Source organism: Condylura cristata, unplaced genomic scaffold, assembly GCF_000260355.1.
Source record: "Condylura cristata isolate star-nosed mole 26May11 unplaced genomic scaffold, ConCri1.0 scaffold00014, whole genome shotgun sequence".
NCBI lineage: Eukaryota > Metazoa > Chordata > Mammalia > Eulipotyphla > Talpidae > Condylura > Condylura cristata.
Window position 1 is genome coordinate 495,091 of NW_004567115.1, and position 24,972 is coordinate 520,062.

Genomic DNA, 24,972 nt, shown 5'->3' on the forward strand with positions numbered 1-24,972 from the left:
AAGTACTTTCTGTTCCACCCATTAGTGACAACATCTGGCCATATGTAAGTGACCTCTGACTTAATCCATTTAGCATTATATCTTCAAGCTTAATCCATGTTCCTGCAAAGGGCTTGTTTACCTTTAATCTCTGAGTAAAAGTCCATTGTGTGTATATATATATAAACACATATATATCTTCTTGATCCATTTATCTGTTCTGAAGTTCTTAGATGGTTTCTATAATTTTACTACAGTAAATAGTGCTGCAATAAACACGGGAGTGCAAGTTTCCTTTTGAATTGGTGTTGAATTTTTGCTTAGAATTCTAGAAGTGAGATTACTGGTTTGACTAGCAAATCCATGTATTGCTTTGGGTAGGATGGCCATTTTGACAGTGTTGCTTTGGGTAGGATGGCCATTTTGACAGTGTTGCTTTGGGTAGGATGGCCATTTTGACAGTGTTGATTTTTTTTTTCATTTCTTTGTGTTTTCCTCTATTCCTTTCAATAGTGTCTTATAGTTTTATTTGTGTAGATCTGTTACCTCCTATGTTAGGTTTACTTCTAAGTATTTAAATTTTTTTTGTGAAATAGTAAATGAGATCATTTTTAAAAATTCTTCCTCTTATAGCTCACTGATTATATAAAGGAAGTCAACTATTTTATGTGTGTTGATTATATAGCCTGCCATTTTGCTAAGCTGATTGTTTCAGTTTTTCCATGGACGTTTGAGGTTTCTGTAGGTATATTATAATGTTATCTGCACATAATGACAGCTTTACTTCTTCTTTCCCAATTTAATTCCTTTTTATATCTTTCTCTGTCTAATTGCTCTACCTAAAACTTCCAATACTGTGTGAAATAGCAATGGTGAGGGTGGACATTATCATGGGATATCATGAGATCCTAACAGAAAAGCTTTCAGATTTTCAACATGAAGAATGATGCTAGCTTTAAGTTTGTTGTAAGTGGCTTTTATTATTTTAAGGTATTTTCCATTAATCCTTAGTTTTTAATCATAAATAGATGTTGGCACTTACCAAATGTCTTCTCAGCATATATTGATATGACCATAAGATTTTTATCTTTCATTCTTTTTTTTTTTTTTTTTGATGTGATGAATTACATTGATTGATTTTCAGAAGTTAAAACATCCTTGTGTTCCTGGTTTGAGTCCCACAGGGTTATATTCATTGTGATCATTATAATGCACTGTTGGATTTAAATTTTATCATTTTAATTTTCTTTCTTTTAATTGGTTTGTTCAGGGTTTCTATTTTTTCTTTAATCAGTCACAGATTATTGTAGAGTTCTAACTTGTCCATCATTGTTAGATTATTGATTGTTATCATATAGAGATTCATGGTAGTCTAATTTATCCTCTGAATTTCTGAAGCAACTTTTGTGATTTCTCTTTTTTCATTTTTGACACTACTTATTTGAGATTTATCTCCTACTTTCTTGGTGAAATTTGCTAATGATTTGTTTATTTTTTCAATAAACCAGCTTTTGAATTCATTAATCTTTTAAATTATCTTTAGTTTTTATTCCTTTTATGTCTTCTTTGATTCTTCTTATTATTTTTTTAATAACTTTTGGATTTGTTTGTTCTTTTACCTAATACCTCAAGTTGAGAGAGAAGGCTATTTACTTGAGCTCTTCTTTTTTTTTCTTTTTTTAAATATGGGCCTATATTGCTATATACTTCCTCTTAGTGCTTTTTTTTTCCTGTGTCCCATAAATTTTAGGTGGTTGTATGCTAATTTTCATTTGTCTCAAGTGTTTTTTTTTTTTTTTAATTTCTTCCTTGATGTACTCTTTACCCCATAGGTCCTTCAGTAGTTAGCTATTAAGTCTCTATGTACTAAAAGTCTTCCCTGCTTTATTTTAATAGTTTATTTCTAGTTTGATACCTTATGGCCTTCAAAGATGCAGGGGATGGGTTTAATCTTTGTGAATTTATTGGTATTTATTTTGTGTCCCATAATGTGGTCTATTCTGGAGAATGTTCTAGTGCATCTCAGAAAAATATATCTACTTCATATGCACTTCATATGCAGTGCCTTGCATATGTCTATGAGGTCCATGAGATCTAATTCTCTATTTAAGGTTAATATATCCCTGTTTATTTTCTATATAGTTGATCTGTCCATTGGTGAGAGTGGAGTGTTAAAGTCTGCCTATCGCAAATTTGTTTTTTCCAATCTTTGTTTTCAGAGTTTAAAGTAGTCACCTAGTGTATTTTGGTCCTCATTCAGTTGTTGCATATATATTGATGGTGTTATGTCTTCTTGACATATCATTCCCTTAATCATTATATAGTCCCTTACTATGTCTTGACAACTTTTTAAATTGGAAACCTATTTTGTCAATATATGTATGACTTTCCTTGACTTCTTTAGTGTCCCATTTGCTTGTAAGATTGCTTTCTAAACTTTACTTAGAGACTATATTTGTCTTAGGAGTTTTGATGTACCTTCTGGAGACAGCAGAATTTGATTCTCTTTCCTCATCCAATTTGATAGTCTGTGACTTTTTTTTTTTTTTAAGATTTATTTATTTGTGCATACAGAACTGGGGTACAGGCCAGAGGCTCAGGGGCAGTGAGAGGCTTCACCAGAGACAGAGTGGGAAACAGAAAGGCAGATCGATGAAGTACACTGCTGAGGGGAGCAGCGGGCAGGCCAGGAGAGGTCTGCCACGCCATGTGGTCACCTCCGGGGCAGACAGGAATCAAACTCATGCGGTAGCGGCTTTAGATTCTCAGTTCTATGCTTTAACCCGCTGCGCCACCAGGGAGGGCCAGTCTGTGACTTTTATTGGTGAGGTCAACCCATTTATGTTTAAAATGATCATTGATATGTGATAGTCTGTTGCTGTCATTATATTCTTAATTTTTGTTGGTCAGTCAATTTCTTTACTTAGTTCTTGTGTGTGTTTCTCTTTTCAGTTTCAATATGTAAGCCCCTTTCAATATTTCTTATGGGTGGTTTGTTGTTTGAAAACTATTTGACTTTCTCTATATCTGAAAAAAAAAATTCCACTTTCAAATCTGAAGGAGAATATTGCAGGATAAGATATTCTTGGCTGGTAGTTTTACTCTTTAAGTATTTTCAGCACACTACTCCATTTTACTTACATTTTTCTTCAGAGAAATTTGATGTTAGGCTGATCAGGGTAACTTTATAATTTATCTGCTTCCTCCTCCTTGCCAACTTCAACATTCTTTCTTTGTTGTGAACTTTTGAAAATTCCACTACTATGTGTCTTGCTGTTATAGTTTTGTTATGTATGCAGGAGTTCTTTGAGATTCCTGTACTTCTACATATATTCTTTTCCATAAGTTTAGGAATTTTTCCTGCAATTCTTTTTTGTTCCTTTCTCTCTATCTTCCCCATCTGGTTTTCCCATTATTATTATTATGCTGCCATTTTTCATGGAGTTAGATAGTTCTCATTTTTTAAATTTAATTTCTCTCTACCCTCTCAACCTGTGTTCTTTGTACATATGTATCTTCAATTACAGTCATTTTTCCATGTGATCTATTGATACTTCTATGACTTTCTCCTGAATATTTTTCTCCTATATTTATCTTTTGAAATTCTGTTACTCCATTTTTATCATATCTAAGTTTTATTTTCTGTCTCCAATTCCTTGATTTTATTCTAAGCACATTCATTTATTTTCTGAGTTTTCTTTCCATTTGTAAAAATTTCTTTATCTTTGTCATTCTAATCTTTGTATCTAGTAGGGAGAACATAGCTTCCATGTCTATGAATTGGAGTTTTGGAGATTTCTTTTCTCTTTGTGTTTTGTACTATTACCTTCAGGATTTATTTTGCTACTTGTTGGGTTTTTCCTTCTGCCCATTATTAGCTTTGGAACCTAGATGTTGTATATGGGGTTTCTTCTTGGCATAGTTTCTCCCCTCTTTACAGTCAGTGCAACACATTATAATGGATTTTGGTGATCTCATAAATGTGAAATTGGCTCAACACTTGAAAAATAACAAAATGCAATTCACCATATTAACAGATAAAAGATAATAAATACCCACATATTAATAAATGCAGCAAAATTCTCTAACAAAACCCAACATTTTTCCTGATAAAAAGCCTAAGAAAGTTAAAATAAAAGGTCTAAGTAAATCTTCATTCTCATAAACAGTATCAAAAAGAATACATAAACACATAGATATGAAACCTATTGCTGATATCATAATGAATGGTGGAAGACTTCCCTCAAGGCTTGGAAAGTGATAAGGATATCTACTTTCACCAAAAGATAAATAACTTCTATTTAAAATCATTCTGGAGGGCTCTCCCTTGTGGCATAACAGGTTTAAACATATCACTGGTTAGTAATTTGCAGCCACTGCAGCACAATTTTGATCCTCGGCCAGAGAGGTAACCCACATGGTATGACAGACCTCTCCTGTCCTGGCCACTACTCCCCTCTGCAATGTATTTCAGTCAATCCACCTGTTCTGCTCTCCACTCTGTCTCTGATGAATTCTGTCACCACCACCCCCCTATACCTCTGGCCTGTACCCCAGTACTTGCATAAATTAATAAATCTTTTATATAAATAAAATCATGTGGAAACCTTATTTACAGGTAAAAACCTGTAAATATAAGGTACACATATACAAATAAAGCGATTCACAGATGTATTTATCTATATATACAATGCCACAGAATCTACAAAAACATATTTAATACTAGTGAGTCTAATAATATCACAGCATAGAAGGTCAATATCAAAAAATAAATTGCATTTAAAATAAACAATGATTAATTAAAAATTAAAGATTTGACTAATTATATTCTCTGACACATATATATTAAATAACTATGTTTATCAAGATATGTACAACAATCTGTATGCTGAAATAACAAAACAATGGTGAATGAAATCAAGAGACTTAACGTATTCTATTAGATATAAGTTTCCATAGTGTAAAGATACTAATATCTTCACATTGCTTTATGGATATATTGTAACTCCAATAACAATCAGGCTAAAATTCTTTTTTTTTTTTTAAGATTTATTTATTTATTCATACAGAACCAGGGTACAGGCCAGAGGTGCAGGGGGTGATGAGAGGCTTCACCAGAGACAGTGAGGAGCAGAACAGGCAGGTTGACAAGGTACACTGGTGAGGGTAGCAGCAGGCAAGACAGGAGAGGTCTGCAGCGCCTTGTGGATCTCCTCCTGGGCTGGGGATTGAACATGCACTGAGGTAGCTGCAGCTCCTTTGCAGTGCTGCGCTTTAATCTGCTGCACCAGCAGAAGGGCCCAAGATTCTTTTTAAGAAATCAGAATTCTGGGCCCTCCCTGGTGGCGCAGCAAATTAAAGCACTGCACTAAGTAGCTAAAGCCACTTTTGTATGAGTTTGATCCCCACCCAGAGGTGACCACATAGCGCAGCAGACCCACTGCTCCCCTCAGTAGTGTACCTCGTCAGGGGCCTGGTCTGCTTCCCACTCTGTCTCTGATGAATCCTCTCACCACCCCTGCCTGTATCCCGGTTCTGTATGCAGAAATAAATACATCTTAAAAAAAAAAAGAAAGAAATCAGAACTCCGTCAAAAGAAACTGAAATAGCCAAAATATATTGAAAAACAAAAGAGCTGTAGGTCTTAAACATCTTGATTTCAAGATACAATCTAAAGCTATAGTAAACAATACAGTTTTTACTGGCAAAAGAATAGACACAGATCAAGAGAACAGAAGAGTCTAGAAATAAATCCATATATACATATACATAAATATGGATGTTTATATGTATATTTATTTGTAACGACATATGTGTGTGTTTGTGTGTATATATACTTGTGTGTGTATGTGTATTCAATTGATTTTCAATAATGTTGCCAGATTCTGGGAAGGACTAAGAGTAACTGAAACCCTCATTCATTGCATGTGGAAAAGAAAAATAATATAACCACTTTGGAAAAAAATTGGATGTTAATTATAAAATTAAGTAACCAGCCAACAATTACTCTTTAAAATATTTATAGGGGGTGGGGGGGGGGCTGCAGTTTAAAGCACAGCTTTAAGAAGCTAAAACCACTTCAGCATGAATTCCATCCCCAGCCTGGGAGATGATCCACATGGCATGGCAGACCTCTCCTGACCTGCCTACTGCTTCCCACAGGAGTGTACTTTGTCAGTCAGCTTGTTCTGCTCCCCACTGTCTCTGGTAAATCCTCTTACCACCCCTGCACTTCTGGCTTGTACCCAAGCTCTGTATGTGTAAATAAATAAATCTTTAAAAAATATATTAAAAGAGGAATGAAATGAAACTTCATGATCATACAAAAACAGAATGAAAATATCTACAGAAAATTTTGTAATAATTTCAAAAACTGGAAACACCCAATACTGATTAATGAATAAATTATGAATGTAGATTCCAAGATATAGTTACTATTATTTTTTAGAGAATGGAAAATTTTATCATCAATTTCATAAATTAGAAAAAAAATTTATCTCCTTAATGTAAGTTACAGTTGTTTCTTTTAAGATATTAGGTCTTTATAATACACTCCCACATTGAGGTAATTTTTTCTATTAAGGTAACATTGACTTAAAACACTATGCATGACTGATAACTCTAACATCTCCCCTCTTCAGTGTGTCACCACATCCAACCACAGAGGCACCCAGAGCCCTCCATGATAGTCCATTGTGCCTCATCCCTACTTTCCTCTCCACCCCTCCCACTCTACAAACCATAGTACTCATTAACTATGACTGTCAGTCTGTTCCGGAGACAGTTGTTTTTTTTATTGATCTCATGACAATTGCTATGAATATCATGAAAATATGTTCACCACGTGTGCAGTAAGTGTTCATAGGAAAAGATGTTCCCACTTTCCTTTTTTGATATAATGAAAAGGCTGCTAAAAAAAATTGAATATGATTCATGGGAATCTTCCCAGATAATTTAAGAAGGAAAGGAAAGTGGAAAGGAAAGGAATACCTGTATGGAAAATTAGTCAAGGTCAGGATTTTACCTCAAAAGAGACACTCTAAATTGAGTCTGAAAACAATATTTGTCTTTGTGTGGAAATCCCTAACCTAAACTAACTCTGTGGCCTCTCAACCACAGATAATCAAGTTATGCCTGAATAATTTAGTTTATTTTCGATGCACCAGCACTGAATTATAGGTTAAATCTATCAAAAAAAAAAGGAAGATTTTTGTTACTGCAATGTCTACTATTATGTGCTATTCTCAGAAAATTATTCTGCTGTGATTTCTAATCTAGGTGCAGAAGTGACAGTGTGTAAAGACTTGACAAATATACTTTGATAATTCATATATCTCAGGAGGAATTCAGAACTTCCCTATCATTTGCCAATAAAGTTCTCTCCCAAAATAAAGTCTTTTAGTTTGCTGCTAGAAATAATTTTGCTTGATTCTACTTCTTACATATATTTACACTTTGCAGAATGTTTGATTCAAGTATTGAATCAGATGTGTGTGTATGTGTGTAGAAGAACTTGTGTAGAAGAAGTTGATATTTAGAGCATGGCGTTTAGAAAGAGCAATCAGCAGAGAGAATGTGTGGTTGTCCCTTACAACTTATAAACTCTGTTTCATGAGCAGAAAACTTTTCCACATCTCCAAATATTTTTCCTGTCTATTCATGTCCTTATAATAATTCCCATGAACACAGAAGTCTCAAGATCTGCCAGGTCATTTTCTTGAAAATGTACCTAACACTTGCATTGTTCCAGATTGGGTTAGCTGTCCCTCTGATTGCTAACGTCCTCTGTCCTCTGTAGGATCACAAACTGCTTTCACTTATCTTCACCCAAATCCTTCTGTTTTTTACTCAACATCATTCTCCGGGTTGTGAGTATCTTGAGACTGGAATTATGCCTTTAAGTTACCAGCAAATATGCCCTCATAATTTTCTGAACAGTTGAATGAACAAAGAATTAAAGCCAACATATAAAGGGTGAATGTGACTGGTAAGTGAAGAATGATACATAAGGAATGGTAAAGAGGTAAGTTAGTCCTAGGCAATCTCACATCAAAGATGCTGAGAGAAGTGTGTGTGTGTGACGGGCGGTAGTGGTAGCACAGGGAGGTGAGCTATCTACCTGACTGTGTAGAAATATTCTCAAAGCAGCAAGTTTGAATCAGATGTGTGTGTGTGTGTGTTTGTGTAGAAGAACTGGGGTGTAGGCTAAAGATGCAGAAAGGCAAGAGGATTCCCCGGAAACAGAGTGGGGAGCAGAACAGGTAGATTTGCTAAAATGCACTGCTGGGGGGAGCAGGAGAGCTCTGCGGCTGTACCTCATGTGGGTCAGCCAGCTGGCAGGGGTTGAACTCAGCCTATAGCAGTGACAGTGCTGACACTTAACCTAGAAGGCCACCAAGAAGGCCCTGAGTCAGGGCTTTGGGGAACAGGCTGGAGTTCCTTCTTGTCTTCAGCGGGAAAAGAATTCAAAACCAAAGTTAGAGAAAAACAAGAAAGATATTGATAGATAGGAAGAAAGATGGGGAAGCACTCCAAGAAGAAAGGTATCCAGATTAGGCAGCCACTGAAGTGGTGAGAAATAGGTGCTTAGATGGGGATATGGACAATTAATGGGGGTTAGGTTGTTGGGTATCTCCCCATTATGTCTCATGCTATATGGCTGGGCTCACAGAGTCTCCTAAAGTATCAAAGTTGACAGAGCTTGTGGGCTTTCCCTACTCTGCTGAGGTCCACTGAGTTTGTGGGGGCTCCAAGGCTCCCCAGGAGCACTGAGTTTCCCTGCTCTACTTTCCTGAAACTAGCCTGGTCCATTGCTTTAGCATTGTATTATTATTATCATTATTATTTGAAGATTTACTTATGCATACAGAGCTGGGCTATTGGTCAGAGGTACACAGGCAATGAGAGTCTTCACCAAAGGCAGAGTGGGGAACAGAATAGTCAGAGGGGGGCAGCGGTGAGACAGGAGAGGTCTTTTGTGCCATGTGGGTCACCTCCGGGGCTGGGGATTGAACTCTTACTGAAGCAGCTATAGCACTAGCCTTCAGTGTTGTGTCCTAACCCGTTGTGCCACCAGGGAGGGCCAGCATTGTATTATCGTGTTGGTGTTTTGAACTCTGCAATCAAACTGATAAATGGATCTAGGGTTTGGGTAGTTATGGAGGAAAAAAGGGAGCACTCCTAATACCAAACAAGTGTTTCTCAATCAAGCTGATCAGTGGCCTATACCCATTTCCACCTCCTTCAGTATGAAGTTTATGCTGCCATTTTCTGATAATAAATGTTAACTCTTTCTAAATAAGATAAATGGGGCCCTCCCTGGTGGCGCAGCGGGTTAAAGCACAGCACTGAGAAGCTAAAGCCACTTCCACATGAGTTCGATTCCCGCCTGCCCCGAGGTGACCACATGGCGCAGCAGACCTCTCTGACCCGCCCGCTGCTCCCCTCAGCAGTGTACTTCGTCGATCTGCCTGTTCTGCTCCCCACTCTGTCTCTGGTGAAGCCTCTCGCCACCCCTGCACCTCTGGCCTATACCCTAGTTCTGTATGCATAAATAAATAAATCTTACAAAAAAAAAAGGTAAATTGGTCTTATACTTTCACCTACATGAGTGGAAAGAATTCTATCTCATTATATTTAGGGGTTCTCTTTCATCTCTTAGTAGCTGGGATGCCAGAGACTTTGTGATCGTCATCAGCTACTCTCATTACTATAGCTTACTAGGTTTCAAGCAAGCCAGGCAGACCAGAGGTGTCCCTTTTGTGATAGTTTGGTCCCCTACACGCAGTCACAGGGACCTCAGGGACTCAGAGTCTCCTCTATAAGTATAAAATAAAGTGCTGAACATCTTTGAAGCTTTTTTTTTTTTATCAGGTTGTTACTGTAAGGAAGTCCAAGTCTTTCCAGAAATCTGCTTGGTCCTGGACACTTTCAGTCTCAGGAAAATCAACTTCCTTCCTCCATTGGGTAGTTTCTATGACTTCCATTCCAAAGCCTTAACCTGCAAGGTATATGCTAGGGAACACAATCTGGTTCATTGTGGCAAGATCTTGTTATAATTTTGTTATTGTTCAAAGAAACTAAAGTTTTTTTCTAAACAAAATATTTCCCTAAAATAAGGCAAGCTCCCTCTGCTAACCTAATCTCAAGAAGAAGCAGCATTTGTTATTATAAAACTTCAAAATAAATATTTATAAATACTGACCATTGCTTTGCAACGGTCAGTATTTTAGTTATCATTGCTTATGTCAGCATTGTTTTTCAGACCTCAGCATTAAAATTCTTTAAAATATTCTCCTTTGGTAGTTTAAATAAACCATATATTACCAGAGATGTAGTACATGGTCATCAACGTATTGTACTAAAAGTTGCCTTCATTTTGAAGGCAGTAGGAAATTCACGAGAGGGGTTTTGAGAAGTAAAAATATTTTAGTAATTTATCCCAAAATATTTGCCCTCCCTTACAAATACTAGCAAGTAGGACCCACTGGAAATAATAAAACTAAAAATCCACTTCATTCTATGAATAAGATACCATTTTAGAATAAATCAATCATGAAAGCATCAACATTATCAACATTGCTTAATTTATAACTGCTCACATATTTTCCTTCACTGTCCATTAATGATAATTCTACCAGTGCAAACTTGGTTTGTGAATAATTCTGTTGTGACAGAATTAGAGGCAATATTGGGATGGATTGCTATGATCTGCTTTGCGTTTGAATAGGCTAAATTACACTTGCAAAAAAAAAACACTAAATGGCTTAGGAATGACCAAAGGAATTCTTTTCTTGATGATTTGGAAGAAGTAGAGTTTGCTGTAACAGATACAGTAGAGCCAACACCAGGACAAGTTCCACTCCACAAACAAGTTGGGTAGTTGACTTTGAGAACTGCGGCCTTGTGGAGTATGATAAAGATGGTGGCAGAGTGAAGGAGCTAGACATGCTAACTCCTTGTACTCAGTTGAATTTAGCAGAACAAAGTTAATGCTCCCAGAAAGAAAAATTGACAACTACAGTACACATCAAGAAGACCAATAGAGTGGGGAGGCATAGGAAACAATTTAATGGAATTGTCTTATGGTGATATGAGGGCAGCACAACTTCTGACAGTGGCTGGCAGCTGCTGCACGGAGCTCCCTACCTACACTTGTTGACTCAAGAGCACTTACCCATACTGCCATGGATAAGAGTATCTAGAGTTGGCATCTAGGATAGAGAATGCACCATGGGAGAACTACGGAAATAGTGGTACAGAGTAAAATTTACTTGTTTGAGCCAAAAATATCCAATATAGAACTGGAGCCTACCACGCTGGAGAGAACCACAATGGATACCCAGGTCTCCTCATAAAAAAGGCTACTACTTGCAGCAGGAGGTTGGGGTATTAAAAACACCTGCTAGACCCTCCCACCTCCAAGGCTAAAACTGAGGTGACAAATGAACACTTTCATTAAGTAGTTTAAGTACCTGTTATCAACAGAAGCAACCCAAATTTGAAGAACCCTTAAAAGAACAAAAAAAATAAAAGCTATATACTTAAAAAAATCAATAAAAGCTACAAATACAGATGGCACTGAGGCAGCGTTGTTTCCAACACTGAAATTTATTATGCTGAACACAAATTCAACACACAAGAGAAAGCCAACCCCAAATCTCCCAAAGTACCTCAGTCCAGTGTGACTGTTCTCTTGGCCACAGAGGCCACTGAAGCTGGCAGGAATTGTGCTAACAACCAGGAGGCTTTCACTCTCAACCAGGAGCCACACTCAGTGGAAGAAAAGTGCCCTGAGGCAGGGCTTCCTCATGCAGGCTTCCTCAGAGCCCATCCCCAAGCAGGACCCCGATGTCCTAAGGAGCTCTAGCAGTCTGAGTGGGTCCTCTGTTGCAAGAGGGTGAGGATGTTGGTCGGAGAGCAGGAGCTCAGGAGCTCCAGAGGCAGACTGGTGTTATGACAGGCCAGTGCGCAAGCCTATAGGTGCTCTGATCTCTGTTCTAAATCATGGCTTTTTTTTTTTTTTTAAAGATTTATTTATTTATGCATATGGCACTGGGATATAGGCCAGAGGTGCAGGGGCGGTGAGAGGATTCACCAGAGACAAAGCAGGAAGCAGATCAGGCACATAGAGGAAGTACATTGCTGAGAGGAGCAGTGGGAGGGTCAGGAGAGGTCTGCCTCACCATGTGGATCACCTGGGGTAAGGGGGGCAGTGGGGATCGAACCCATACTGAAGTGGCTTTCGCTTCTTAGTGCTGAGCTTTAACCTGCTGCACCACAAGGGAGGGCCCAAATCCTGGCTTTGTAAAGCCGTTTTGGTGGTCCTTTAGGGGTTTCTGGTCTTCATTTTTAAGCTATGGTTTGCTGTAGCCTTATCACTCCTTGCAGCTGTCTGTCTCACAGCTGTTACTTTTTTTACATCAAGTTCCAGGTTACATTAAAACAAGTTATTTACATGCTCCAATTTACATCAGAAGAAATCATTTACAACCTATACTCCTAACTGAGACTAAACTAAAATCTGGTTAATAACTGTTGGATAAAAGCAGATTAAAAAAGCTTTGAATAAGTGAAAAGAGAAAAAAATTAGTAAGTAAAAAATTACAAATGAAAGGAGAGAAGTCCCCATAGACAACAGAAAAATAAAAAGGAGTATAAGAGATTACTATGAAAAACCACATGCTAATAAATATAATAATCTTGGAGAAAAGGATAAATTTCTAGACCAATATGGCTTATTAAGAGCAACCCAAGAGGGGCCCTCCCTGGTGGCACAACAGGTTAGAACGCAGCACAGCAAGCCAGCCACAGCCGCTTTAATGGGAATTCGATCCTTGTGCTGGAGGTGCGGGAGATGATCCACCTGGCACAGCAGATGGTTCCTGTCTCTCAGGCTGCTCCCCTCAGTCGTGCACTTCATCAATCTGCCCGTTCTGCTCCCCACACTGTCTCTGGTGAATCCTCTCACTGCCCCTGCACCTCTGGCCTTTACCCCAGATCTGTATGCATAAAAAAAATAAATCTTTTAAAAAAAAATGTAACCCAAGAGGAAACATGAGTAGAACAAATCATGAGAATTGAAATGGTAATAAAAGATGTTCTCAAAGACATTTATACAGATATACAAAGGAATTTTATCAGACTTTAAAAAACTAATAACTATCTTACTATACTTGCTTTTAAAAATATTGAAAATGGGCCCTTCCTGGTGACGCAGCAGGTTAAAGCACAGCACTAAGAAGCTAAAGTCACTTCAGCATGAGTTCAATCCCCACCCCAGAGGTGATCCAAAAGGCACGGCAGACCTCTCCTGACCCACCCACTGCTCCCCTCAGCAGTGTGTATCATAGATCTGCCTGTTCTGAGACCCACTCTGTCTCTTGTGAATCCTCTTACCCCCTTCACCTCTGGCCTGTACCCCAGAGTTCTTTCTGCATAAATAAATAAATAAATCTTTAAAAAAAAAAGAGATAATCTAATGCCATTTGGGGCAACATGGATAGAGTTCGGAGGAATTATGCTCAGTGAAATAAGTTAGAAAAAGAAAAGTATTGGATGGTTTCACTTACAGGAGGAACACAGGGAAACCAAATATTGGATCGGAGAAAAAATAATAATTAAAAAAAGCAATACAAGAAACTAAACAAAAATAATCAGACATCATAGGAGACATTCTGCAGGGGAGCAGGGAGGAAGATGCTACAAAAGGAGGGCAGGAAGAACACAGGGCCTAAGGTGATGATGCACGAGTGAATTGGTGGTGGAGAGTCTATGGTGACTATACGCGATGTAAAATATATACAAATAAAGAAATACAGGAAAGAAAATAATTCCATTTACAATTTTTTCAGAAGTAACTAGATACCTCAGAATCAGCCTAAGGAGATAAAAGACCTATGCAGCAAAATCTACAAGATGTTATTAAAGGATCTACGGGGTAGTGTAAGGAGATAGAAGGCTATTTCATGGCCTTGGGATATGTTCACAATGCCTCTCCTAGCAATATATTTTTTTGTAGAAGGTTTTATATCTAATTCACTTTAAATTATTTTGGTGTATGGAATTATAATGATCAACTTCACTCTCTTATGTGTGGTTTTCCAGTTTTTTCAGCATCATTTATTAAAGAGATAATCTTTGGCCCATTCTATAGACATAGTACTGATATGGACCTAGGTTTATTTCTGTGCTTTTGATTCTATTCCATTTACCCAAATATCAATATTTGTGTCAATACCATATTGGTTTTAGTAGTTACTTTATAGAAATGTTGGCTATCAATTAACACATTATCTCTACTTTTCTCCTTTTTATTCCTCATTGCTTTTAAATTTGAGGCCTTTTGCAGATGGTATCTTAGAGAGTGGTCTCAGACCTCCCTGGTGGCCTAGTGGTTAAGTCTTGGTACTGTCACCTCTATAGCCTGAGGGAGGTAACACAGCAGACCTCTCCTGTCTCACCCACTGCTCCCCTCAGCAGTATATTTCGGTCAATCTACCTGCTCTGCTCTACACTCCGTCTCTGCTGAAACCTCTCACCTCCGGCACTCCTGGCTTACACCCCAGTTCTTGCATGCAAAAATAAATAAAATATTTAACAAAGAGAGAGTGTGGTCTCAGGACTGTCATCTAGAAGGTTAGGGCAGAGAGGGATGCATGACGGACTAAACTAGGCAAGCAGAGAAATAGGCTGTGTTGTAGTTACAGCAGTGGTGGCTTGGCCAACCCACAGGGGGCCCTGGAGTTATGGCAGCCCTCATGAGTTCTTCCAATCGAAGCAAGGGACCCAGGTTTTTCCCTCCTCAGCAGCCATCAGAAGGAGGTTGCCTTGGGTGGGGCCCAAGGTTGTTGTGGTATCTGGGAGCTATGCCTAGAGAGAGCCTCTGTAGGGGAAAGCTAACTCAATGAGCACACTCTCAGGAGATTGGGAACAAGGGCTTGGACCTGAAGGGGGTCTCAGCAGTGTCCCACAGAGATACTGCTTGTCACCAAAACTACTTTACTACACACCAATCCAAGCATTACGCTGTTAAGTGATTAATGTGTGAGAATTAGCTCCAAAAGGTACATTGATTTTACATCAAATTTCTGACAGCTCACCAAATGAATATAAAGAGAGGAAAGGTTTTGTATTATCCACATGCATTACACTTAAGTGACACTTTATACTTACGTGATAATTTATACTTAAGTGGCATTATCAACTATAACAAATATCAAAATCCTCAAACTTCAGGTATTCCCAAAGTAGCACTGGGTCTCTGTTAATTTTTCCCAGTGCAACTATAAAGATGAAATTTAACCAATTTTTGTTTATCATTTGATAAAAATTCAAATTTACTAAAAAGTTAAATGTCCTTTAGCTACATTTATCAACTGGTGATTCTGATATATTAAATTCATCATTTTCCTATATAACCATGTTCAGTGATTAAAATCTGATAAATAGTAAACTATTACTTAAATCCACAGATCAAACTGAAATTTCCTCAATAATGCTCTTTATAATGTTTTTCCTTCTGATTCAGGATTTAATCCAAGATCATGCCTTGACTTTAGTTGCTATGTGTTCTTTTGTTTCCTCCAATCTAGTTTATTTTTTCATTCTTCTTCCACATGCATCACCTTGACACATTTTGAGAGCTTTGGCAGGAATACCACAGAATTGACTATATCTGTATGCTCAATATCTGCACAAATTTAGCCGCTGAAATCAGTACACGCATATTATCCATGTGGGTCAGTTCATTGGGCACAGTCTAAATCTATGAGACCATAATTAAGGTGCGAGCTGAAGCCAAGGTCTCTTCTTATCTTGGTTTTACAAAGTAGGAAAAGATACACTTTTAGAGTACACCAGTGATACAGAACTTATTTCTTTGTGATGACAACACTCATGCTTCTTCAATGTCAGCAAGGGAATTAAGACTCTAGAGTGAGACACCTAGCAAGAAGATCAAGAAGAGTTCTTATAGAGCATAACATCTTCGTGGCCACGATACCACTGCACCTCTAGCATAGTCTATTGCTAGAAGCAAGTAACAGGCTCCACCCACTCTCAATATGAGGGGATCATAAAGGACATAAGTACCAGGAAGCAGGACTATGGTGGTCTATATTAAAGTCCACCACAGTGATCCTATATTCTTCTCACATCCTGTCTGGTGGTTCATGGTGTCTGGTGGTTGATGGTATCCTTTATCAGTCTCTTGAATCTTGACTAAGATGGTGTCAGCCAGGTTTCTTCAGTTACTTTTTTATCTCTTTATCAGGGACATACTTTGAGAAAATGCCAATATTGCCAATATTTCATCAAATAGATAAATTGTCAACTCCAATTTTATTCAATGAACCCTAGTACATTATTATACATTACTAATGCTTAAATTGTTCCAGACTTGGCCTGTGAAAGATTTTAAAACTCAGCCCACAGTGATCCACCATTCACTAAACACCACCTTACTTTGTGACTTCATTGTCTATATTTTTATTTTCTGTATATTATGATATTTTGCTATCTTAAAAACCTTGCTTTCTTGCAAATTCATAGAAATAGCAGAGACCTATCCAAGAACATATGCTTGAGCTGCTAATTAACCAATCCAGAGCCCATCCACCCCAGGAGGCAATAACCTGTCTTAATCATCCCAGGAGCAACTGCCAGGTAACTAGGGACCATGGCAACAACTAAGAGTCCACCAAAATCATTCAGACCAGTCAGTTATAAACTGTGACCCTACCTTGCCTACACTTTATTGTGGAAATTCCAAAAATGATGCTCCATATTCTCCCCTACTTCCAACCCTCTGCCTTCTGACAACCTAGTATATTTTCTACATGGTTCTTGGTGGCAGGGTCTTCCTCTTGTTTCTAGAATCCATGAGAATAATACACTTTGTTTTCTTGAGTTTTCCCTGCATCTTGTTTTGCAGTCACACCTCGTGGGCTGTCACACAGGGAGCCCAGCACACTGACACAAACTTCTACATTTGCCTTGCTTATTCTTTGGAATTAATAATTTCTCCAGAGATTTGTGGTCCTGTTTGCTGGATAATGGCAATTAGGAGACAATATCTGAGTTCTATGTGTATTAGCCCTTGTGGTATATTTCTACTCATCTGACAAAACCCATGGGCTGGAAGCAACATGTTGTAGTAGTAAAGAGGGTGGGCTCCGGAGGCGGACTCCCTAAATTCAAATCCATAGACAAATTTTGAGACTTTGCATGAGGCATTATGCTTTTATAAAATGCATAAAATGAAGAATGATGTAAAAATAATTAACTATGTTTTTAAAATTCCTATTACCAGTATGATCCTATTTGTAAGAGTATATGCTTTAAGAGGTTGTGTGAGAATTTAATGATATACATTATTAGATTATGTGTGCACACAGTAATTGCTAAGTAAATATTACTTGAGTGTGTGATCTTTGTGTTGATCAAAAATTCTGAAAATTGACAATGGGGGGAAAGCCTTATCAACATCATTTTGAGAAAGTAAATAAAAAGTGAATTTGTTGAGATCGTTCTCTTGTGGGAATGCTTTTAAGAAAGTTCTACAAAAAGATTTAAACTGTCTTTACTATACTGTGAAAACCTAGAAAATATTCCCATGAAATGTCACATATGTGAGACTAGAAAAAATGTTTTCTACTAGTTTATATTCAAATTTATTCTTCTCCAAAATAAGAGAGAGAGAGAGAGATAGGGAGGTAGGGAGATAGGGATTCACACAGCCTGGTGTCAAACCTAGATGTGACTTTCTATTTGCGACTCTTGGTTCCTAAAAACATGACATCATTAAGAAGACACCAAAGTCATAGATGAAAAAAAAATTTTTTTTTTACATCATTCTTCATTTTGTACATTTTTAAATCTCAGTTGTAATCTCCACGGGTTTCCCATCACGGCTTCACCTGTGTGCCATCACCACAGTCCTGAGCACTCTTCCCACCCCAGTTCTGATCCCATTCCCTCTCCACCCCCATAAAATGTCTCTGGTTTAAAGTTGGTCATTGCTTTCATTTTTACTCTATTACACTTTTTTCTCTTTTTTTCCCCCCTGATCCCTTATACTACTGGCCATCCAGTATTTTTCTTTTTCTTTCTAGCTTATTTCACTATGCATGATCCCTTCCAGCTCTATCCATATTAATGCAAAAGGCGTGAGTTTATCTTTTTTGATTGCTTTGAAATGATTTTTCGATAATGCCATCAGAGTGATTTGAAATTATTTTTCCAGACTTATAACAGTCAGGGAAAATGTCTGAGCAAAAATTAAAAAGAGCTGAAAAGTTTTAATTTTTGCTCAGACTTTTCCCTTGACTATTTTAAGTCTGGAAAAGTAATTTCAAATCACTGTAATCACATTATCAAAAAATCATCACTATAGAATCTTCATTTTTTGAAACAGGCCATGCTAACGATTTAACTTAAAAAGAGAATGAGTTTCCCATTAGGGTTCCTGCAGTAAACAATTGTGTTTTCATAATCTAACACAATGAAGGGAGTTTTCAACAGATGATTTAGCTAGTTAGGATCCCAACTCACTTTCTGGGAGGAAATCTGAATACTGGTGTTCATGTAGGTGCTAAGGTAAAACTTCAGTTTTCCTGCATCAGTGTCAGGTGGAGATTATGGACAAGGAGGTAGAAGCAAGGTCACTGTGTCTGCCTGGGCCAGAACCTGCAGTCATGGCCAACCGGACCTACCATGTTTTCTGAATGTCTCTCTGAAACACACTCAAACACATCTTACCTGCTCCACTGCAAGAGTAATGCTGTTCTTGGTAAAATTCCCTATGGCAAACTCAACAGTAAGTGGAGTTTTTAGCTCATTCAGTATCAGTGGGAAATTCACCATGTTGGAGTTGGCTGACAACACACAAAACCAGTCTGACTGAGAGTGGTGAGTCCAGGTGGTCTAGGTTGAGTATTATTCACCAGCTTGGAATGATTACTTGGAGAACATTCACATTTATTTTTTCAGTCTAGGTCTCTGAGAACACCAGTCATAGGAATGACTAAATAAATGTACAGCAGGAAGAATTTCTATCCAAAGCTCAACCACAAAAAGGAGTTCTACTGTCACCAGGGATCCCTGGAAATCAGTGTCTAAAATGAGATCCACACTCACTTCTCATTATTATGTGATCTCCCATGTGATAGAAGTAGGACAGGGGAGATTCACCCCATGGACTGACCAAAAGGAAGCATATGATTTTGCATATGGCTAAAGGCCAAGTAGGGAACTCCTTTTACACATTAGGTGAAAGTAAAAGAATAAAACTACCTCTGTTTTTTTCCTTCAGACTTTTAATTGTGCATATGTCTTGATTGCTGACCATTCTACCTTGGTGTGATAAATCTAAATTTTTCAAAACCTAACAATAGCCCCCACAGTCTCTGTATTATACTGAACCAGAGTTTTGGCCATTCTACACTGGAGAAATGTCTTCTCATTTGAAACATGTCAGGTTAACTTTAAAATTATTTATCAAATTTAATTAGAGCCCAAATGATTAATGTTTTGAAATTATGTTATTTGGGAATGGCAAAAAAAAAAAATGCCCTTAAATCTGGTTGAAGTTTTCTGCTGGTGGGGGCCTTATGAAGCAATACACATATACCATGTGTGTTTAAGAAAGAAAGTGCATGAGTCAGAGAGAACTGAGAATGAGGAATTCAGAGCATGACACTCACTGGTCTGTCACTTTAACCTGCTGTGCTTAACCTACATGAGCTTCCGTTTTCTCACCTGGAAATGGCTTCACACAGGCAGCTACAAAGTTCAGTGACAACATGGGAGACCTGGCCCAGGTCTACTCTGCACTCTACTGCTACTCTCTCCTTCCCATTAATGTGCAGAAACTAGTAACAATTTCTCTCTCCCAAAGGCAGCTGAGAGCTGCAGAAGTAAAGAGCAGCTCATTTGCCACATTCAACAACGGACAAATTCATCAATTTTAATTTGGGGGGAGTTATTTAAATTTAATCTGTTTTTTATTATGAAATGAAGTTAATTCCTCTAGATCTCCATGGCCTCATAAAATCAGAATGTTAGGCTGCCTACTTAGTGGATTTCAACTCTAGGTGTGCATTAGAATCACTTGGGGAGTTCTCTTAAAGTGCACATTCCTGGTCTCACTGTCAGAGAGCCCTCACTTCCTTTGAACTGAATCAGTGTGTATATTTTCAGGAACCCACAGGCCACTTCTGTTGACTCAGAGGGTCTTGGACATCCTCTACCACTTCACATGCCAGGTGTGACTAAAAAAACCAAAGAACTGGTATTTAAACCAGAAACAATTTCCTCTCCCTGAAAGTATTTGTTCAAGGCAGGTTCTGGATACCCTCAGCTCACCTACCCAGAAAAGGGCAAGCCAGATCTCTGCACAGACAGCTTCCTGGGGTGGGGCAGTCAGGCCCAGGTCTAGAGCTTTAGACTATGAAGTGGGAATCTCAGCAGGTGGCATGTCTAAAATTACAATGAGATCTGGATGACTCCTGAAGATGCTGGACTAAAACTAACAACGGGGGTGCAGAATTAAGCAGTAGAGGATGAAGGGGAAAGATAAAATATGTTTTAATCTTGGGACAAGAAGTTTATTTTTAACCCAGGAATGGGGAGCCAGGGAGTTGTAGGTCAGAAACTCATCAGTGCTCTCTCCCTCTGTTTCCCTGTTATTGAGGTTCTGTGCTCTGATGATATTTTCAAAGAAAGGAAGGTCCCTGGCTTCTCCACCTGGTCCCATGTCATCTTTTCATGAGAACAACTCTTCGAATCCACATGGTTATGGAGAGTGCTCACAGTAGTCACTCTTGTTCAGGGCATCCAGATCCCAGTCTTATCCAACCCAAACCCTCCTCTCAGAATCTGACTTTCTTGAATAAGGAAAACTGCCAACTTGAGAGCTGCCAGTAGCCATTTTCTTCTGTGTAGATTGAGAAAAAGAGAAAATGAGTTTGCTTTAAGAAGAATTGAATTACAGATAAGAGAGTCAAAGATGTTAGAATGAGGAAAGAGAGGATATTCTGGATTTCCTAGAGTTTGGGTCTCTTTGTCCATGAGTCTATCATTCCATCTGTATCCTTACCTTACCTTTAGAGTACATAACTAATGCCCCCTGGCTTAAGGTAGCTGGAACTGACTTCTGTTAATTATAATAATAATAAAAAAATACTTTAATGAGTGCAGTTTATTATGTATGAGTCATTGTACTTGTCATGTTCAAATGAGTTAGGAACTCATTTCCCGGCAAAGAAGGCAAAAATATACGTAGAGGAAAACAATTAGAAGACTTAAGTTCAAATCTTCCTCTAATAATCCCACACAGCATCACAGATCAATGATGTTAGTTCTTACAAGTGACTCATTTCCAATGGCCACTAGTTCCCTGACGCTGGGAAGGCTGGGAAGAGATTTCACTCTGTGCGTTTAACCATAAAATGGCCATGACTGTGAAACAGTAGGAGCAAAACATTCATTCTTTTGAGGCTTTTTCCAACATGAAACCCCCTGAAATTATTCTTGCAGTAATCATCCAGGTTAAATGTTTTCAAGAACATTCCATAAGAAGTACATGCTACTTTCTCATGTAATGAGTACTACTGAAAATTTTCAGTAAGTACAACAGATGCCAATTTGGACTAACTCTTCACAACACATCTTGCCTTTGCTTAAGAACATATAACCTTAGAACTGAACACACTAACTCTCCTATTTCTTGTAACAAACTTTAGCAAATATTGACAGTCAACTAAATGCCTGGTCTTGTGCTGGCTGATGTGACTTCAAAGAAGAAAAGATAGCTCCTCTTCTCTTAGACCTCAGCAGAGTCAAGGTGCTAACAGGATACACATTAGTGCACCTTGCTCAGACCAGTGCTGGATGGGAATGTGTTTAGGACAAAGTTAGTGATGTGTAGATCTGAGAGACAGGCAGAGATGTGATGGATAATGCCATGGAAAAAGTGATGAGGACAGTCAAAGGAACAAAGTAGAAGGGACAGGACAAAAAGGGAGAATGGAGCCTTTCTGGCAGAGAGAAAATGCTCCAGATCTGGGGTTGAAATCAGTGCCCAATGCCCAGGGACCTGCATTTCTATGTACAGTAAAACCCATTCTTCCCAAAGATCTTTGTAAACTGAGACTGACTCAAGAAAGAATAAAGGAACCAAAAGTGAGCTGCTAGCATAACTGTGGGACTCCAATATTTAAAAATTAGTCGCAAATGAGAACACAGGAATTCAATGTACATTGGAAGAAGAACCCCCGAGATGTACATAAAACAAATCATAGTGGAATAGAGACATCTTACCTGAGATAGTGAACTGATAAAGACAATTATAATAACTAAAATTTATCAAGTGATTGCTTAATGCCTGCTGGGCTGTGAGTCAAATGATTTGACTCACTTGGCTTATCACAACTATGTGAGGAAGGTTTTATTATTATCTTGCCTCCAAGAGGTCCCCCCTCTTCCCCACCTGTGCCCCTTTCCTATACTATCACATCTAGTATACAGTATATTTTATTTAAGCAGTATTATACTTACTTGTCTTTCCTTCTGATAGAATGGACTCTTGAAGGACAGGGGATTTTGTTTGTGTGCTTGTTTGTTTGTTTTTACTGCTGTATCCTGAGCACTAAGAAAACAGTGTAGGAACTGATTAATTATTGGTGAACAAATGAATGATCAAAGTGGAGGCACAGAATGGTTAATATCTTGCCCCAAAGCAAATAGCCAGACAGTGTCAGAAACTGGGATCATGGTGTCAAGAATAAGCAGACATTTAAGTGATGTGGTAGGCTCACAGAGAAAAATAACAAAATTAAATGATGAGATTATAGCATCAACCTGGTCCAAAAAGATTTAAAATTTCATTGATTCATTTGTTTATCCAACTATTCACTAAGTATTTGTTGGGCATCTACTATGCTCCCGGCAGTGATCCAGGCACAGAGGTAATAAAGGCCTCTTTGAGAAGGTGGTGTATGAATAAGAACCTGCAGAAAGAAACTCAAGAAAAAAAATAAGGTTCAAAATGAGGAAGAAAGACAGAGAAGCAGAGGTGGAGGGAGAGCCAGGAATGGGAGTAGAAAGTGGAAAGAAGCTCAGAGAGTATCTGAGGAGATGGCAGCTCTGCACAGGAAACCAGGAGAAAGGCCACCATGCTCTGGCAGGCAAAGTCTGACTGGAACTAGAGATAAGTGGTTTTAAAAAAGGTACAGAAAAGAATATAGGTCTTAAGCCAGGAGCTTCAAGTCAGAAAAGACTACTTCTGCTGGGACTTAGAGCAGCTGAGGGGGAAAAACATGGGGAGTTCTGTCAAAAGACAGAAGTGTGGGCAAGGGAAAGGGCTGGAGGTTACAAAAGAAGTTTGTTCACTCAAATCTGAGAGTGCCATGCACTGAACTGCAATGTGTGTGCACACAATGCGTCCAGCTCCAGCCGAGGAGTCTTTGGAGGTGGATGCAGGCTACTCAGAGAGCATCTCATATAAATGGTGTTTTGCCTAGGCTGTGAGCAGGCAAGTCGTCCCCAAACTTAAATGAATGTAAGGCTCATTTAGTGTTTATAAAAAATGCAATTGATCGACGCTCTTATTATGTCAAGGGTAAGACCAGGAATATGCATCTGTGAAGCCAGCAGTCCCCAAATAGCCTACACCTGGAGAAATGTGGAAGAAGTCATACTAAGGGGCTTCAAAAATCCATGAACCTTCAAAATGGAATGAAAAACATTATGTGTGTGTATGTGTACATTTCTTTTCTTAGAGAGGGCCCATATTGTTACATGAGCTCAAAAACAGGAATCACGGATCTTGGGCTGCCCCTTGTCTTAAGAGAGTACTAAAGAGTCCCGGAACACAAGTGACTTCCTGCTCTACAAATATGGAAGAGTCAGGCTCTCAGGTCATGCTTTTTCTTTCCAAGCCCCTTGCTCTCTTCTCCCTAACTTGCTGACTAAGGGGCAGGGGAGAGAAGGACAGGTGGGACTTAAGGAGGTCAAATCATCAAAGGTGTGCTCTCACCCACTTTGGCCCCAGGTGGGACAGATCTGCAGAGGGGAGAGCAGAATGATCACTTCAACAAAGTGATCATTCACCTGTCTGCCACCCCTCAACCTGTGGGGTCCTGTCCAATGTGACTGAAAACCATGACAGAGGGCACACTTGCCATCGTTGGACACACAGTGGTGACAGTAACAGTCTTGTGAAGATTACATCCCTCTACCTGCACAGGTGTGTACTTCTAGGCTTCCCCAGGTGCTCTCAGTGTCCCACCCATTTTCTCTGGCTCCTTATCCCTGCTCACACTATGGTTCTTCTTGGGTCCCCCTACTGGTGCAAACACTATGTCACAAACCCAAGTTGGTCTTTCAAATTTACTGTGTCCTGGCCCTTGTTTTTGGCCCAAGCCTTCACTCTGACGTCCACCTCTGCTCCTGATTTTACCAGTCTTGCTTATATTCCTCTTCAGAAATAAGTTTCCAACCTAGATCTTCTGCCTCTTTTCCTGTAACAAGGGCCCCTCCAATCCTGAACCTACAACGACACCCTAACCTCCTTCACCCGATGGCTGGTGCAACCTGCTGTTCCGTGGTTCAGAAACTGACCACCATTCTGCAAGACAGCCACCTTGTAAAGTTAACATAATACTTTTCAGCCTTCCTGCTGCAAGCCTGCAGCAGCACGTCCAGGACCTGGCTGGAAAGATCACAGGTGGGCCTGATCACCTACTATGATTCCCAGTTACCCCAGCCTATTTCAGTCTTGTTTCCCCTCTGCTTGCCAAGTGCCTTTCTCATCTGTCCTTTTCTTATTCTTTCTTTTCTTTTCATCCTTCCCCCACATTTTATTTAGGTCTTCCTGGTCTTCCCTGGAATCTCTGCCCAACAGAAATACCCGGGAATAAAAAGGCATCTGAACCTTTTGTGTTGGCTAATGCCACCTTTGCTTTGATGCCTGGTTGATTTAGAGGCAGATGT

General features: G+C 38.8%; 1 pseudogene; it reads left to right on the plus strand.

The window, feature by feature from the left end:
- Window positions 1-24,972, plus strand: part of LOC101628925 — a 70,940-nt pseudogene that overhangs the window by 45,429 nt on the left and 539 nt on the right.